We start from the raw sequence: 16963 nt of genomic DNA on the forward strand, positions 1-16963 counted from the left end.
ACTTATGTTGGTATATGATGCATTACTTTTATTCATGTATACTTATGTATTAACGGTTGATTGGTAACGTCTTTGAAATTCTCCCTTAATTAACCCCCTCCCCCCAATGGCTTACCGTCTCCGCCAATGTTACCATGTCCTGCAGATATGAATTCTCTGTTGATTAATTTTATACATCATGTTGTAGTCTCTTTCGTATCTCTTATGTATTGATTCAGTGATTGTGTTCTCATGTAAGGTTGTTTATTCAGTACTGTTATGATTTAGGAGCTGTTGATTGATAAATTGGTTTGATATAAGCTTGTGAGATTTGAAGGATAAGCGTCGGCTGACTTGCTGAGTTGGAAATATTGTGTCAATTGGCTCGTCAGTCTTGAGTGGTCTTTTGATCTTTGATTTCTCAGACGCGCGGACGTGTTGACGACAAGCTCTTGCTTAAGTGGCCTTTTGTGTGTGTATTGACTACTAGTATATATATAATAAGTGGCCTTTTGTGTGTGTATTGACTACTAGTATATATAAGATTATGCTGTCGTATTTGTCTTGGATCATTTCTACCGAAGTACATCATTTATGCCAGGTGGGAAGTGCTTTTATGTATACATATTGAGGTGGGGTACCTGGGGATCTTAAGTGGTGTGGAGGATCTTGTACTTATGATATTGATTCCGAGTGTGACACCACCATCCTGTAATTGTGTTATTAGCATACTGGGTGCTAGAGAGCCGGTCGACCGAGCGGATAGCACGCTGGACTTATGATCCTGTGGTCCCGGGATCGATCCCAGGCGCCGGCGAGAAACAATGGGCAGAGTTTCTTTCACTCTATACCCCTGTTACCTAGCAGTAAAATAGGTACCTTGGTGTTAGTCAGCTGTCACGGGCTGCTTCCTGGGGGTGGAGGCCTGGTCGAGGACCGGGCCGCGGGGACACTAAAGCCCCGAAATCATCTCAAGATAACCTCAAGAAGATAGTGTACCACTGCGCCAGGATCGAGCCTGGTGTCAGCTAGTTCCGAGGGTGCGCAGTTTAAGGCTTAGGCTTGTTGTTGATTTCGAAGTGCTTTAAGAAGCTGGATAATGTGAGTGAGAGTTGGAGAGAACTGTAGTTTTCTTATTTTACGGTGACCTATGTTATATGCCCCGGTAAACTGGAGTATTTTTGCTAGCCTTTTACTAAACCCTAGACAATTATTGATTTTGACCAGGCTATGGATTCTAGTGATACTATGGAGCATGAGGTCATGACAGGGACCAAAGAGCCAGAGCTCAACCCCCGCCAGCACAGCTAGGTTAGTACAAACATAGGCCACCACACAATCCACACACGGTGCACACACATGCTACCACAACAATGTTAGAGATTAATGATACACTTATGAGCACTCGGAAGCTGGCAACGTGACGGTGCCTGGCGCTAGTGGCTATAATGGTGGGGTTTACCTTATAGAGCTCACCTCTCAGTGTCTACCAGGGAGTGAGCTCTAGCACTTTATGCCCCGCCCTACTAACCCTTCTTGTCCACCTTGCATTACACTTGAACTCTTTCGAAATTAAATTTATTTGTCAAATCCCTAAAGTTGCAGATGGAGATGGCTTCTACATCTTCTTTCAGAGCATTTCAGTTGTTGACCACCTGTACAGCATACGAGTATTTCCTTACATTCCTTCGGAAATATTCAAAATTCCATTTGCGTTTCCAGTTACCAACTCTGTTCTTTTGTCCCATTTTCCATTTCAGGAGGCTGTCCTTGTCTTCATGTTGTAATATTCTAATTATAGGGAATGTTGTGGCCATATGCCATCTGTTCCTAGGGTTATGAGAGCTGCTTCCGCTAGCCTATTCTCGTAGCTCTACTCTCCTACCACCAGTATAGGTGCAAACAGTTGAACATTTGTTTTCAAAATTTTGGCTCTATTTCACAAAGTGCAGTATTCATGCCAGTGCTGCATATTCCAGTATTAGGATAATAAATGTGTAGATTGCCTTGAAGGAATCCTGATTCGGGGTTTTAAGTGATGTTCTTATATTTGCCACCATTCTATACGCTGTCATTATTATCCTGTTTGTGTGTGTACCTCCGGTGTTGGAGCTGTATATACCCTGCCACATCTCTTTCCGAATCCGGTAGTTGCTTTTGCCCTATGGTGTAGAGTAGTGGTGGTGTGTAGTGGCGGTGTTTGGAGCAGAGTGGTGTAATGTTGGGTTACGATGGGCGGAGTGGCTGCTCTGGCTGAGTGATAAACTAGCCAGCCACCACAGAGGTACTCGGGCCGTTAGCTAAGTACACTTGCCACCCAATCTGTGGAGCACAATGACGCTCGCCTGTATCGCCCTCGGGGCTGATTATAAGGCCACCAGAATACTGACGAACTTCTTAGCATATTCCTGGACTAAATCACCCAACGCTGTAAAAAAAAAATAGCCTAAAGTTGTTGAATTAATGAAAACGTTCGAGGAAGTATCATGCATGCCGACCCAGATGTGATGGATGGGTTGAGGGCAAGTACAGCAAAGGGGCCGTATTTCCCTCCCGTCTGTCGGGGAAATCATAGCACAACCTGTCCTCTTAAAAATATTGCTTTTGACCGTTTGCCCGTATGACCGAAAGTGGACGTAATTTGAAAATGACAAAAAAAATGAAAATAAATTTGGGATTTTTTTTTTCAACAACAGTAAGTTAAGGGTCCTCTGATAGGTTAGGTGGGCAGAAAATTCTCATAAAGTTTCAAAACGTTATGAAAAACGTTAATTGAAAGTTTCCTCTCCAAACCTGTCCGCGTAAGCCGGACGACTCAAACAGAAAACGGAACAGTACGTCACTTTTGTGAGTTGATTTCATTTCAAATTACGTGCAAATTTGGCCATAGTGAGCATACCAGCCAAAAGTGACGTTATTTTTAAGAGGACGGGTTGAGCTCGGAGGCTATACTTTGCCTCTTGACAGGAAAAAAAAATCTCCGCAAAGAGTGTTTATTTTCTTTATCAAAAGCATCTATTATAGCCTATATAGTTATCCCCTATAAGAGAGTTCGATCATATATTGAATTAATGACAATTTCTTACAAATTGTAAGAACTTTGCTTTTTGTCTAATATACATTAAATATTTACCCGAACGATTATTATAATATAAAACTCAAGCTAATTATAAGTGAAATATAAGTAATGCTTGCTATCAACCGCAAATTTCGTAATATTATTTACACAGAATTATACATTAACAATGTCTATTGGGAAGGATTATATATATATATATATATATATATATATATATATATATATATATATATATATATATATAATATATATATATATATATAATATATATATATATATATATATAATATATATATATATATATATATATATATATATATATATATATATATATATATATATGTCGTACCTAGTAGCCAGAACTCACTTCTCTGCCTACTATTCAAGGCCCGATTTGCCTAATAAGCCAAGTTTTCCTGAATTAATATATTTTCTCAATTTTTTTTCTTATGAAATGATAAAGCTACCCATTTCATTATGTATGAGGTCAATTTTTTGTTATTGGAGTTAAAATTAACGTAGATATATGACCGAACCTAACCAACCCTACCTAACCTATCTTTATAGGTTAGGTTAGGTTAGGTAGCCGAAAAAGTTAGGTTAGGTTAGGTTAGGTTAGGTAGGTTAGGTAGTCGAAAAACAATTATTTCAGGAAAACGTGGCTTATTAGGCAAATCGGGCCTTGCATAGTAGGCCGAGAAGTGCGTTCTGGCTACTAGGTACGACATATATATATATATATATATATATATATATATATATATATATATACACACATATACATATACATATACGTATACAATAGCAGGTGTCATAATTAGTATGAATTTAAAGCAAAAAAAATCAATCCATAAATGTTCGAACAAAGACAAATAAGTCCTATAGATTTATTTCTGCAACCGTTAGCAATACAATATCTGGTGTTATTCTTCAACTATATCTTGAGATAGATAGATATATATATATATATATATATATATATATATATATGTCGTACCTAGTAGCCAGAACACACTTCTCAGCCTACTATGCAAGGCCCGATTTGCCTAATAAGCCAAGTTTTCATGAAATAATTGTTTTTCGACTACCTAACCTACCTAACCTAACCTAACCTAACTTTTTCGGCTACCTAACCGAACCTAACCTATAGAGATAGGTTAGGTTAGGTTAGGTAGGGTTGGTTAGGTTCGGTCATATATCTACGTTAATTTTAATTCCAATAACAAAAGATTGACCTCATACATATTGAAATGGGTAGCTTTATCATTTCATAAGAAAAAAATTAGAGAAAATATATTAATTCAGGAAAACTTGGTTTATTAGGCAAATCAGGCCTTGCATAGTAGGCTGAGAAGTGCGTTCTGGCTACTAGGTACGACATATATATATATATATATATATATATAGCTATACAGATATAGGTATAAATAAAATGTATATTTACCGTTAGCTTGGAGATTTCAATGCTGCATGAGTTAAGTTCTTGATGGACCAATCTGCTAGCTTGAAGATTTTAATGCCATGTGACTAATGTACTTGCTGGGCCAATCTCTGTTATCTGCTTTTACTGAATGGCACAAATGAATGAGATTAGAGCAGATATGAATAGCAGATGCCAAAAGGTCTGCGTGCGCACTTAGGGTCCTTAATTCACATAGGATGGAAATTAATTGGAGATGTTTTATGGGCCAAAAGGCCTTTTACAGTTTTCTTTAATTTATATATGATGGTAATAAATAAGATATTCTTTATGGGCAAAATGGCCGTCTGCATTTGTATTTAAGTTATACAAGTATCATAATTAAAATATAAGATGGATATATATTTCTATACATTTGAAGGCATTAGATTAATAAATAGTTACAAGCATCTATGGACCACTAGGCTTCCTGCTGTTTATTTATGTTCTTATGTGCAGGACTTTCTTATAAATTTGAGTTTAGGAGAATATATGTAAGAGTTGTTACTGTGAATGGGACTTCTATGGTTTCCTTAATGCTTATGTTTAAGTAATCTTTGCATATACACTAAAACTATATTCATCACTCAATCTTAAGTTGTTTTTCCTGATAATTAAGTTCACTTTTCTGGAAAAGTTGGAGTGGCAGTCTTATTACAGGCACACGTGAGGGCCTGGGAAAAGAATTGATTTTGTTGGATGGGGGTGACTCCTTTCAGACTTTTGTGAGTTATTTCTTCAAGTGAAGGCGTGGACATCAGAGATTGCAATGAGAGGGAGGATGGACACCAGCTACTTGGCTCCAACCATTCATCAGTACCTCACTTCTCCTACCTGGCTCCAACCATTCATCAGTACCTCACTTCTCCTACCTGGCTCCAACCATTCATCAGTACCTCACTTCTCCTACCTGGCTCCAACCATTCATCAGTACCTCACTTCTATTACCTGGCTCCTAATGGTCTTCAATTAAATACTCCAGCGACCTGCCCCCAGCCGGCCAATATCAGCATCCTAACAATAAACTCCTCATGATTAGTGTTCAAAGTGTTCAGTGAACAACTTTGCCTGATCACCATAGCTCATTCACCAGACCATGGGATATATACACCCAACTATATATCCTTTTCCTCTGAGACTATACATACATACACTGAGTATAGTTCCAGACGTATGGATGGCTATGAAGGTATTGTGTTGGCCTTAATAAGGCTTCAGTGGGTGATTGGCCTTAAGGCCACCAACAGCTGGTGTTGCCTGTCACCGTGGAAGCCGTAACTCAGTCTCCCCAGAGATCAAGCCGGTCATATGTTACAACAACGGCCACAGTTCCCAGACAACAACATTAATTAAGAGGTCGCATTGCAAGTGGATGATCTATAGCACACGACCAATTTGAGATAATAAATTACCTGCTGCAAGGATCTATCAACAAGAGAGTTAGTGGCCTGAAGGAGGCCATTAATAACATTAACTTATGAATAAGGGGTTGCCATTAATCAGTAACCAGAGTCCCTCATCTAAGAAAGTGATGTACAGTGTAAGTCGACGACGCAAGAGATCATATGCAAGGATCAGTAACTTACAGGAATAAACAAGACCATGACAGAGTGAACCCACTAAAGTCAGGAGGACGGTGGTGGTCTTAAAGAGATCCATTAACCGGTGTGTGTGGGGGTGTGGGGGGTGGAAAGGGGGGTTAAATAACCGGAGAGAGGACTGGGTGTGTAGTTGACGAGGTGTGGGAACCCTCCTTACAGGGGGCCACTCTCAGCCTGGGTCACGCAGGTCTGCCCTTCATGTTGATTAATTGGTGGGCCATGTTGCATATTCTGGTGTGGTGCGTCTTGCTCCCCGGGTGAACCCTTCAAGGCAAAGGCCACGGGCGAGGCCACGGGTGAGAGCAAAGGCCACGGGCGAGGCGACGGGCGAGAGCAAAGGCCACGGGCGAGGCGACGGGCGAGAGCAAAGGCCACGGGCGAGGCGACGGGCGAGAGCAAAGGCCACGGGCGAGGCGACGGGCGAGAGCAAAGGCCACGGGCGAGGCCACGGGCGAGAGCAAAGGCCACGGGCGAGGCCACGGGCGAGAGCAAAGGCCACGGGCGAGGGCGAGGCCACAGGCGAGAGCGAGGTCTCGCAGAGGGGAAACATGTTAGCTATCTATATCTTTTAAATAGGATGCCTGTCTCTGTCAGTCTATCTGGACGAAGTAGGCCAGATGCGTGCAACTCTTCCCCACTCAAACGTTTACACGTGCAACATGTGGGGCATGCGAGGGGTCGCAGGCCAGTTGGGCTCGGCCCAAGTGCCATGCCCCAGGCCATTGGTACGGTTAAAATGAAATCAGCCACGTGTTGTCCGTAGACTTTGAATGCTCCTTTAGATTACTTATCACGACTTTCAGTATCCCTGGTACCTTATTCACTCTTGTGTTGATGATATCCTCATAATGCACCCGGAGTCTGCCAGTGCAGACTACTTATCACATGCCTCTGTATAACTAACCATCCTATGTGATGGGGATTTTTTTAGCATCACGTAGCTAGCTTTTTGACACACTGTACTCCCTTCATATAGTCTAGGACAGCTGCACAAATGCAGATATATACCTAATGTGTTAATAAGAAAATAAACTTTTTTCTTTTAAAAAGAGAAAAAGTTTATCATTCGACTAAACCATGATAAAACTATCATTAGTCGAAAACAATGAACGTAGACTTATCCTGGTTAGGAGAGAGGGTGGGAAAGGTGGAGAGAGAGAAGGGGACGAATAGTCAGGGAGAGAGATAAGAGAGAGAATATAGGTGATAGGAGAGAGAGAGAGAGAGAGAGAGAGAGAGAGAGAGAGAGAGAGAGAGAGAGAGAGAGAGAGAGAGAGAGAGAGAGAGAGAGAGAGAGGTGAGAGAGAGAAGTGAGAGAGAGAAGTGAGAGAGAGACCCCCCCCCAAGTCACAACTGGGTACTTTCATCTCTTATAACATGAAATATAAGATAAAACATGAACCTCCAAAACACAACTTAATTCCAAATCGTTACATTTCAGACGACGAGTCACAGTAACATGGCCTGAAGACATGACGATCACACCACGCGTCAGATAGTGAAGAAACCACGACGTTTCGGTCCTTCCTGGACCATTATCAAGTCCTGTAACAGAAGAGTCCTGAAGGTGTTTGCCTTTACCTTCAAGAGGAAGCTACAGGCATATATGTAAGGTAAGAGTGTGAGACCAGTAGTGAGGACCACGTAGGAAAGAGGTAATAATAGGATGAATGTAAGAATGTTAGAATAGGATGAATGTAAGAATAAGGTTAGAATAGGATGAATGTAAGAATAAGGTTTAGAATAGGATGAATGTAAGAATAAGAGGCAGGTAAAAATAAGATGAAAGATAAGTATAAGAAAAGGGCAGGAATAAGAGACGGGCAAAGCTTAGGTCAGATCACGTTTAAGAATATTGCAACTTTTGAGTATGTACAGTGAAAGGGAAAAGTCAACAGCAACTTAGCCAGGACTAAGGTTCATGTTGGGTATCGTAGCCGACTCAAGCCGACTTATCAAGACGGCGTTTGTGAAGAGTAGACGTGGGGATGCGACACAACTCGAAGCCACTTTGCCAAACCTTATTTTTTACCCTAAACTACATCCTGGTGACCTACTACCAAATAACACACCCGGATACGCTAATGTCAGTATCCCTGATAATCCCAGTATCAAACGCTGATAACCTATGAACAAATCCACAAGGGCCGTGACGAGGATTCGAACCTGCGTCCGAGAGCATCCCAGACGCTGCTTTAATCGACTGAGTGTAGTGTAGTGTGCCTGATAACCTACTCTGTACCACATCCTGAAAACCCTTTATCTAACCTAACCTATTAGGCTTCGGGGGGGATAAGAGAAGCAGCCGAGATAAGCATGCATGCAATAAGAAAGCAGGGGCCAGATTCACGAAAGCCCTTACGCAAACACTTACGAACGTGTACATCTTTTCTCAGTCTTTGGCGGCTTTGTTTCCAATTCTTAAACAGTTAATGAGCTCCGAAGCACCAGGAGGCTGTTTATAACAATAACAACAGTTGATTGGCAAGTTTTCATGGTTGTAAACTGTTTAATAAATGTAACCAAAACCGTCAAAGATTGAGGAAAGATGTACACGTTCGTAAGTGCTTGCGTAAGTGCTTTCGTGAATCTGGCCCCAGAGCAGTAGTAGAAAGACTAGCAGCATTACAGACGATAAATCTACCCGCCCAGGTTGAGTGCCGAGGGCAGTATGGAGCCAGTTACAACTTGTGGTCGTGTCAGACCTGACGACACCACCATAACTTACTCTGTTAATTAAACAAAAGCTTATAGCGCGCCTTCCTCTGTTCTCAGTCACTACCCGACGCGCTGGCTAGGCTGTGGTGGAGGGAGGGAAGGAATTATCAGGGGGAAAGCACCAGCCATTACGACTATAGAGCACTGGGAAGGGGTCAGGATAAGGATTTGGGATAGGACGGGTGGAAAGGAATGGTGCCCAACCACTTAGAAGGGGGGTAGAAATAGCCTAAGCTACTCTATACCTTTGAGATGTATTTATTGCTTATTTCAATAAACATATTTGAACTTGAATCACTTAGACGGTCGGGGATTGAACACCGACCTGCAGGAAGCGAGACTGTCGCTCTACCGTCCACTCCAAGTGGTTGGGCAGCCTATGGTGGAGCCAACCTGTTGTTTTAGCTTATCTGGACGCCATTATTCAGGACTGAAAATGTAGATGATTGTGTTTGTATCTTGTAGATGTGCGTGTGTGCTTATCTGGCTCCGCATGTCGTACTATCGCTACTAGGATCGAGATACGGTTCTAGAGCCCTGTTGCTTCATAGTTAGTGTATCTGATTTGTACTTATTATTCCATGGTTCCAGTAGGCCTGCTCTATTGTAATTGTTCTTGAAGCTGCGTGTGAGTGCATGCGTGTTGAAATTGGAGTAAGTTTATTGAGTCATAAATACACACAGAGGGATGAGGTAGTTCAAGCTATTCTCACCCCGTTCAGTACAAGGTGTTAATATATATATTATATATATAAATAATGTGTGTGAGGTGTGTCCTGTGAGGTCACACATACCAGTTGATTGACAGTCGAGAGGCGGGACCAAAGAGCCAAAGCTCAACCCCCGCAAGCATAATTAGGGGAGTACATCATATAAGGACTCAACATTACCCAGTCTCCCAACACCAGAAGTGAGGACTTCTTTACAGTTTTAATTTTTTTGCTCTCGTTCAAAACACTTTAATCTAATTTTCTAACGCTCAAAGCAAATATTTACATTGAAATTATTGCTCAAAATTCTTTCTCGTTATTTAAGAATTATTTAACTATTTATTTAACAAAAATATTGTTTTAAAAAATCAATATTTTTTTCTGAATCGCTATATGTTGAGACGATTAAATCCTCTTTATTTTTGCAAATGTGACATTACTCCGACCCGTTAGTCTTTTCGTTCTCCATGTAAATAAAGCCGAGCAATCTTTATGGCCTAAATTACAGTCCAAAATGCAAATTACTCTCCAACTTGTAAATAATTTTTGTCGAGTGGTGTCGAGTGGTGTTGCGATAGTTGCTGAACACCACAAACACGGGCCTGGAAGGACGAGCAATCAATAACTGGTGTCTGCGCCCTCCACACACGCATAGTTTGATGAACCTATTCAACTTCTAAGGTGTTCCAGCAAGAGGACTGAGACTTCAGACTTCACGAAGTTGGGTTGAAGTGCTCTGGCAAATCCCTGAGACATTAGCGTCTGCCACCGCAAAGGTCGTGTGATTGGCACTCACAAGCGGAGATGAATTGCCATCTGCCGCTTGTAATTACTATTACAAGCGGAGTGGCAAGTCCGCTTGGCACTCATTTGTCCTGATTTCTTGATGCTTCCCACCGAAAATTCTACAACTTTCGACACCTTAGAAGGAACACTTGGAAGACAGTGTCCCTTATTCCTTGCGGATCTGTCTGCTATTGGTAAACAGTTATGTTCTGGGGGCTATCATCATTAGTCCTATCAAACTAGGTCTTCACTAAAAACATAACTGCCATTTATATAAATAAAAATGGAAATGTTCGTTTGTTCAAAATCGCTAATTTCTGAAAGTACTTCACCGATTGCTTTGAAAATTTCACACAACGTTCCATTCACATCCGAGCAAGTTTTTATATACATACTATATAGATGTCACGTCTGTGACGGTAAAAAAACATTTTTTCTGAAAACTGTGTTTTTAATGAGTTTTTCATGTGAGGGAAATCTTCGAAACCTCTTTACCGATTGCTTTGAAATTTTGACACAACGTTGCATTCGAATAGGCGCGTCTTTTTATATATATCTACAATATACATGCCTCACCTGTGACAGGAAAAAAACATGCGGTTTTGAAAAACAGTGCCATCTGTTGCACATAATAGCAACATGCGCGCTATACTAAATATGTCACGAATTCCATTTCAAACTTTCCGATTGTATTGATAAATTATATTTTCATAGATTTCGATATATTTTATTTTTTAGTGAATTATTTTGTGACATTGTGTTGGAATTGAGCTGTGTTGTTTACCATACCGTTCATTTTGTGAGTATAGATGCCACACCTGTGACAGGTAAAACTATGCTTTACTTGAAAAACAGCGCCATCTGTTGTGTGTAAAAGCAACACACATGCTATACTAAATATGTTAAAATTCCATTTCAATGTTTCTGATTGCATTGATAAGTTGAATTTTCATAGATTTTGATTTATTTTAATTTTGATTTAATTATTTTGAGTGAATTGCGTTGGAATTGAGCTGTGTTGTTTACCAGACCGTTCGTTTCGTGAGAATAGTTTTTTTTTTTTTCATATTTTCATTTCAGTTTTTTAACTGTTTTTCTTATATTTCAGTGATGGGAACATCGGATCACTTGATATTCCCAATTTTCTGATAGGAACATCAGACCATTTGGGAAGGCATCGGACGAGGGAGTGAGGAATGGTGGGGAGGACGAGGGGACAGCTGGAGGGGGTAATGGTGGGGAAGGACGAAGGGACGTAGGGAGTTTGGGATGGTGGGGACGAGGGGATGGCGGAATAGAGAATGGTGGGGAGGACATAGGGGCAGGAGAGGGGGCATGCTGGGAAGGAAGAGAGGACAGTGGAGTGGGGAATGGTTGGGAGGCCGAGGAGACGGGTGAGGGGGGAATGGTGGGGAGGACTGGGGGACAGGGAAGGTTGCTGAGCCACAGCAACGTGTGGCCGGGTTCTGCTAGTATTTTATAAAAATTTAACCAAAATACACTACAAAGAATAAATAAGAACACAGATCCCAATTTGACATTCGTAAGATTAACACACGAAATATTCGCGTAATAAAGTATAACTTCTGTGATGTTCTTCCAGAATATAGTTTATTCAATACACATTCATGAAATTTTTTTAAACATTTCTGGACACGACCACAAACCATTAATATTAACGGCATGAGAATTTCATAATATTTAGATAAACCAAGCCACATTAAATTATCTCAACATCAATTACCTAAATTACGTTCGTAATTCATTTTAAACTCTGAAGTCTTGATCAGAACAAAATACCTCTCGCTGGTTACCATTAATCAAACTACTCTCTTAAACCTTGAAGCCGAACTTGAGGCTTGTGATTCATGGCCCTCACCACGCAGCGAGTAACTCATGGTCCTCACCACGCAGCGAGTGACTCATGGTCCTCACCACGCAGCGAGTGACTCATGGTCCTCACCAGGCAGCGAGTGACTCGTGGCCCTCACCAGGCAGCGAGTGACTCGTGGCCCTCACCACGCAGTGAGTGACTCATGGCCCTCACCAGGCAGCTAGTGACTCGTGGCCCTCACCACGCAGCGAGTAACTCATGGTCCTCACCACGCAGCGAGTGACTCATGGCCCTCACCACGCAGCGAGTGACTCATGGCCCTCACCACGCAGCGAGTGACTCATGGCCCTCACCACGCAGCGAGTGACTCATGGCCCTCACCACGCAGCGAGTGACTCATGGCCCTCACCACGCAGCGAGTGACTCATGGCCCTCACCACGCAGCGAGTGACTCATGGCCCTCACCACGCAGCGAGTGACTCATGGCCCTCACCACGCAGCGAGTGACTCATGGCCCTCACCACGCAGCGAGTGACTCATGGCCCTCACCACACAGCGAGTGACTCATGGCCCTCACCACGCAGCGAGTGACTCATGGTCCTCACCACGCAGCGAGTGACTCATGGCCCTCACCACGCAGCGATTGACTCATGGTCCTCACCACGCAGCGAGTGACTCATGGTCCTCACCACGCAGCGAGTGACTCATGGTCCTCACCACGCAGGCTGTGAGTGATCATCCTCACCATCCAGCTGATAACACTATTGTCTCTTGTTTATGTTTTTGGAGAGTGTAAAAACAGCAAAGTTTCGCGAGACTGTGAAAAATAAGACATCATCTGACACCAAGTCGAGGTCCGCAACACGCAACTCCTTTGTTATAACTTCCCCCAATCATGTTCCTTGTCATTGAGGGTGTTGGCATTGGTCTTAAAAAAGCTCTCACTTGTCAGTGTGTTGACAATGACCACGATAAACCCTCAGTTGTCAGTGTTGGCTTTGGTCTCAACAAATTCTCATTTGAAAATGTATTGGCGATGTTAATTGCAAATCCTCAATTGTCTGTGTGTTGGAGACGAGTTTATTTAACCATCAGGGAGCCGGTGGGTCGGTCGGTCGGACAGCCCGCTGGACTTGTGATCTTGTGGTCCTGGGTTCTATCCCAGGCGCCGGCGAGAAACAATGGGCAGAGTTTCTTTCACCCTATGCCCCTGTTACCTAGCAGTAAAATAGGTACCTAGGTGTTAGTAGCTGTCACGGGCTGCTTCCTGGGGGTGGAGGCCTGGTCGAGGACCGGGCCGCGGGGACACTAAAGCCCCGAAATCATCTCAAGATAACCTCAAGAAGGGGATGGTTAAATAAAGGTGGTTTAGGGGATGTTCTTAATAAACCTCTATCAGTGTACTGGGGATGTTCTTAGTAAACTCTAAGTTGTCAGTGGGCTGGTGTGAGAGAATGGTGATCTCTCGGACTTGTCCCCATTGGCTGCAGTGATATGCACTGAGCATTGGTTGGCCCTCTTACTCTACGACATAATTACCTTGTGCGGCGTGTACGGATCAGCTTCTTGGCATCTCCCACGAATCATCCTACCCTGGCTTTGCGCCCTGGTGAGGCCACTCCAGACCAGGCCGACACCAGAGCGCAACTCCATAGTCTCCTGAGACTGATGGATGCCTACTACGGATCAATGATCACATTGGCAGATTAGATGTCGGGTGTATGGTGACATGCGGTGTCTGGTTGTACTAGCAGATGACAGTTTATAAGTCTCGTCTATATAATCATGGGTGGGTCCTGTTGCCATTTTAGACGCAGCAAGAGAGTACCATGTTGCTGGAAAGGTCACGGCTGTCCTGAGCCGTAAGCAAATCCAAAATTTGCTTACTGTAGGTGCAGCCAGCACATGACTGTTAAGCTGCCGCCCAGTTGGGTGGTCGTGGAGCTAGACTTGTAACTGTGAGACTCAACATAGATGTAGTGACTTGTATAGTGACTGTTGTGAGCCTCTTGTTGAATTACTTGTGATACAAAAGATTATCGATCTTTTGTATATATATACCAGGTATATATATATACCAGGTATATATATATACACACACATGTATATATATACCTGGTTGATGGGGTTCTGGGAGTTCTTCTACTCCCCAAGCCCGGCCCGAGGCCAGACTTGACTTGTGAGAGTTTGGTCCACCAGGCTGTTGCTTGGAGCGGCCCTCAGGCCCACACACCCACCACAGCCCGGTTGGTCCGGCACTCCTTGAAGAAAATCTAGTTTTCTCTTGTCCACGGTTATTCCGGCAATATTTCTGATGCTCCCTGGTAGGACGTTGAACAACCGTGGACCTCTGATGTTCCTACAGTGTTTTCTGATTGTGCCCATGGCACCTCTTCTCTTCACAGGTTCTATTCTGCATTTTCTTCCATATAGTTCACTCCAGTACGTTGTTATTTTACTGTGCAGATTTGGGACCTGTCCCTCCAGTATTTTCCATGTGTATATTATTTGGTATCTCTCTCGTCTCCTTTCAAGTGAGTACATTTGGAGAGCTTTGAGACGATCCCAATAATTTAGGTGCTTTATCTCGTCTATGCGTGCCGTATATGTTCTCTGTATTCCCTCTATTTCAGCAATCTCTCCTGCTCTGAAGGAGGAAGTGAGTACCGAGCAGTACTCAAGACGGGACAACACAAGTGATTTGAAGAGTATAACCATTGTGATGGGATCTCTGGACTTGAAGGTTCTCGTAATCTATCCTATCATTTTTCTGGCTGACGCAATACTTGGTTATGTTCCCAAAACGTTAGGTCGTCAGACATCATTATTCCCAAATCCTTGACATGCTGTTTTCCTACTATGGGCAGATTCAATTGTGTTTTGTACCCTGTATTATGTTTCAGATCCTCATTTTTGCCGTATCTGAGTATCTAGAATTTATCACCGTTAAACATCATGTTATTTTCTGCTGCTCAATCGAAAACTTTGTTAATATCTGTTTGTAGTTTAACAATGTCTTCAGCAGAGGTAATTTTCATGGTGATTTTTGTATCATCTGCAAAGGATGACACGAAGCTGTGACTTGTATTTTTGTCTATATCTGATATGAGAATAAGGAACAGTAGTGGTGCAAGGACTGTACCTTGAGGTACAGAGCTTTTAACTGCGCTCGGGCTCGATTTTACTTGATTGACTGTTACTCTTTGTGTTCTGTTCGACAGGAAATTGAGTATCCAGCGTCCTACTTTACCAGTTATTCCCATTGACCTCATTTTGAGAGCTATCACCCCATGGTCACATTTGTCGAATGCCTTTGCAAAATCTGTGTATACGACATCTGCATTACGTTTTTCCTCTAATGCCTCAGTGATTTTGTCATAGTGGTCAAGTAGCTGTGAGAGGCATGATCTTCCCGCTCTAAATCCATGTTGGCACGGATTGTGGAGGTCATTGGTCTCCATGAATCTAGTGACCTGACTCCAGATTACTCTCTCAAATACTTTTATAATGTGTGACGTTAGTGCAACTGGTCTCTAATTCTTTGCCAATGCTTTGCTACCTCCCTTGTGTAGAGGGGCAATGTCTGCTGCTTTAAGCGCATCTGGTATCTCCCCCGTGTCCAAGCTCTTCCTCCACACTATACTGAGTGCCTGTGCTACTGGCACTTTGCATTTCTTTATAAATATTGAGTTCCATGAGTCTGGACCCGGGGCTGAGTGCATGGGCATATTATCAATTTCTCTTTCAAAATCTGCCACGTTTGATATTAGTTATATTTACAGGGGTTTGGATAACAGTCATAAAGAAATTGTCCAAATCTTCCACTTTCATGCTGTGTATCGGAGTGCTAAACATGTCCTCATACTGTTTTTTTAGGATTTCACTAATTTCTTTGTCAGCCTCGGTGTATGAACCTTCACTAGTACAAATAGGCCCAATACTGGCAGTGGTTTTCGCTTTTGATTTAGCATATGTGAAGAAATATTTTGGGTTTTTCTTTATTTCTTAAATTGCTTTCTGTTCTAGTTGCCTTTCTTCAGTCTGATAGGAATGCTTCAGTCTCTGTTCGATTTCTTCAATCTCCCTGTTTAAATTATTTCTTCTTTGTATGGAGAGTCGTGTCTGCTTAAGCATTTCCGTTAATTTCTTCCTTCTTTTGTAATGTCGACTGCGTTCTCTTTCTACATTGGACCTCTTTCTGGCTTTCCTCAAAGGAACATGTTTCAGACAGACTTCATATGCTTCAGAAGTCAGTTTTTCTATTCCTTGTGTAGGATTTTTATTTCTTAGAACATTTTCCTATTGAATGTTTGTAAGTACCCTGTTTATATTCTCTGTCTATCCTTTTATTATTAAAATTGAATTTATTTAATAACCCTTCTCGCTTGTTTCTCTTGGGCCTATTACCGTTATTAATGTTAGTTTGCACATATAACATTAACAATTGTGTAACTAGGTTTAAAAGATTGTCACTTGCTTAGCTAAGCGAACTATGGGGTTCAGTTGCTGAACCCATTATATGCTTCTGTATCCCTTCCCACCACCGCCCATGGGATGGGTATGGGATGCATAATAAAACAAGAAATTGAATTGAAATTGAATTGGCTGTCCTGACTTCGCCAATAATTTTGATAACCCTTCCTCCACCACTCCCAGTGATATCAGAGGAACCGATAGCTCACCCAATGAGATGTGTGTATAGTAGAAACTGCATTCTGATTGGTGTGCTGTGTGGAAAGCCTCGCCATAACGAGATTCGAGGCATGAGTTCAGCCATCTCACTTTGAGCTCCATCTC

General features: G+C 42.3%; 1 protein-coding gene across 1 annotated transcript in view; it reads left to right on the plus strand.

The window, feature by feature from the left end:
- Nucleotides 1-389: 389 nt before the first annotated feature.
- Nucleotides 390-16963, plus strand: part of LOC123760898 (dipeptidase 1) — a 181091-nt gene continuing 164517 nt past the window's right edge. Inside the window, exons 1-2 of the mRNA XM_045746715.2 lie at nucleotides 390-580; nucleotides 7560-7731. The gene's annotated coding sequence lies outside the window, so the exon portion shown is untranslated. The remainder of the gene's footprint in view (nucleotides 581-7559; nucleotides 7732-16963) is intronic.

This window comes from Procambarus clarkii, chromosome 3 (assembly GCF_040958095.1).
Source record: "Procambarus clarkii isolate CNS0578487 chromosome 3, FALCON_Pclarkii_2.0, whole genome shotgun sequence".
NCBI classification, from domain to species: Eukaryota; Metazoa; Arthropoda; class Malacostraca; order Decapoda; family Cambaridae; genus Procambarus; species Procambarus clarkii.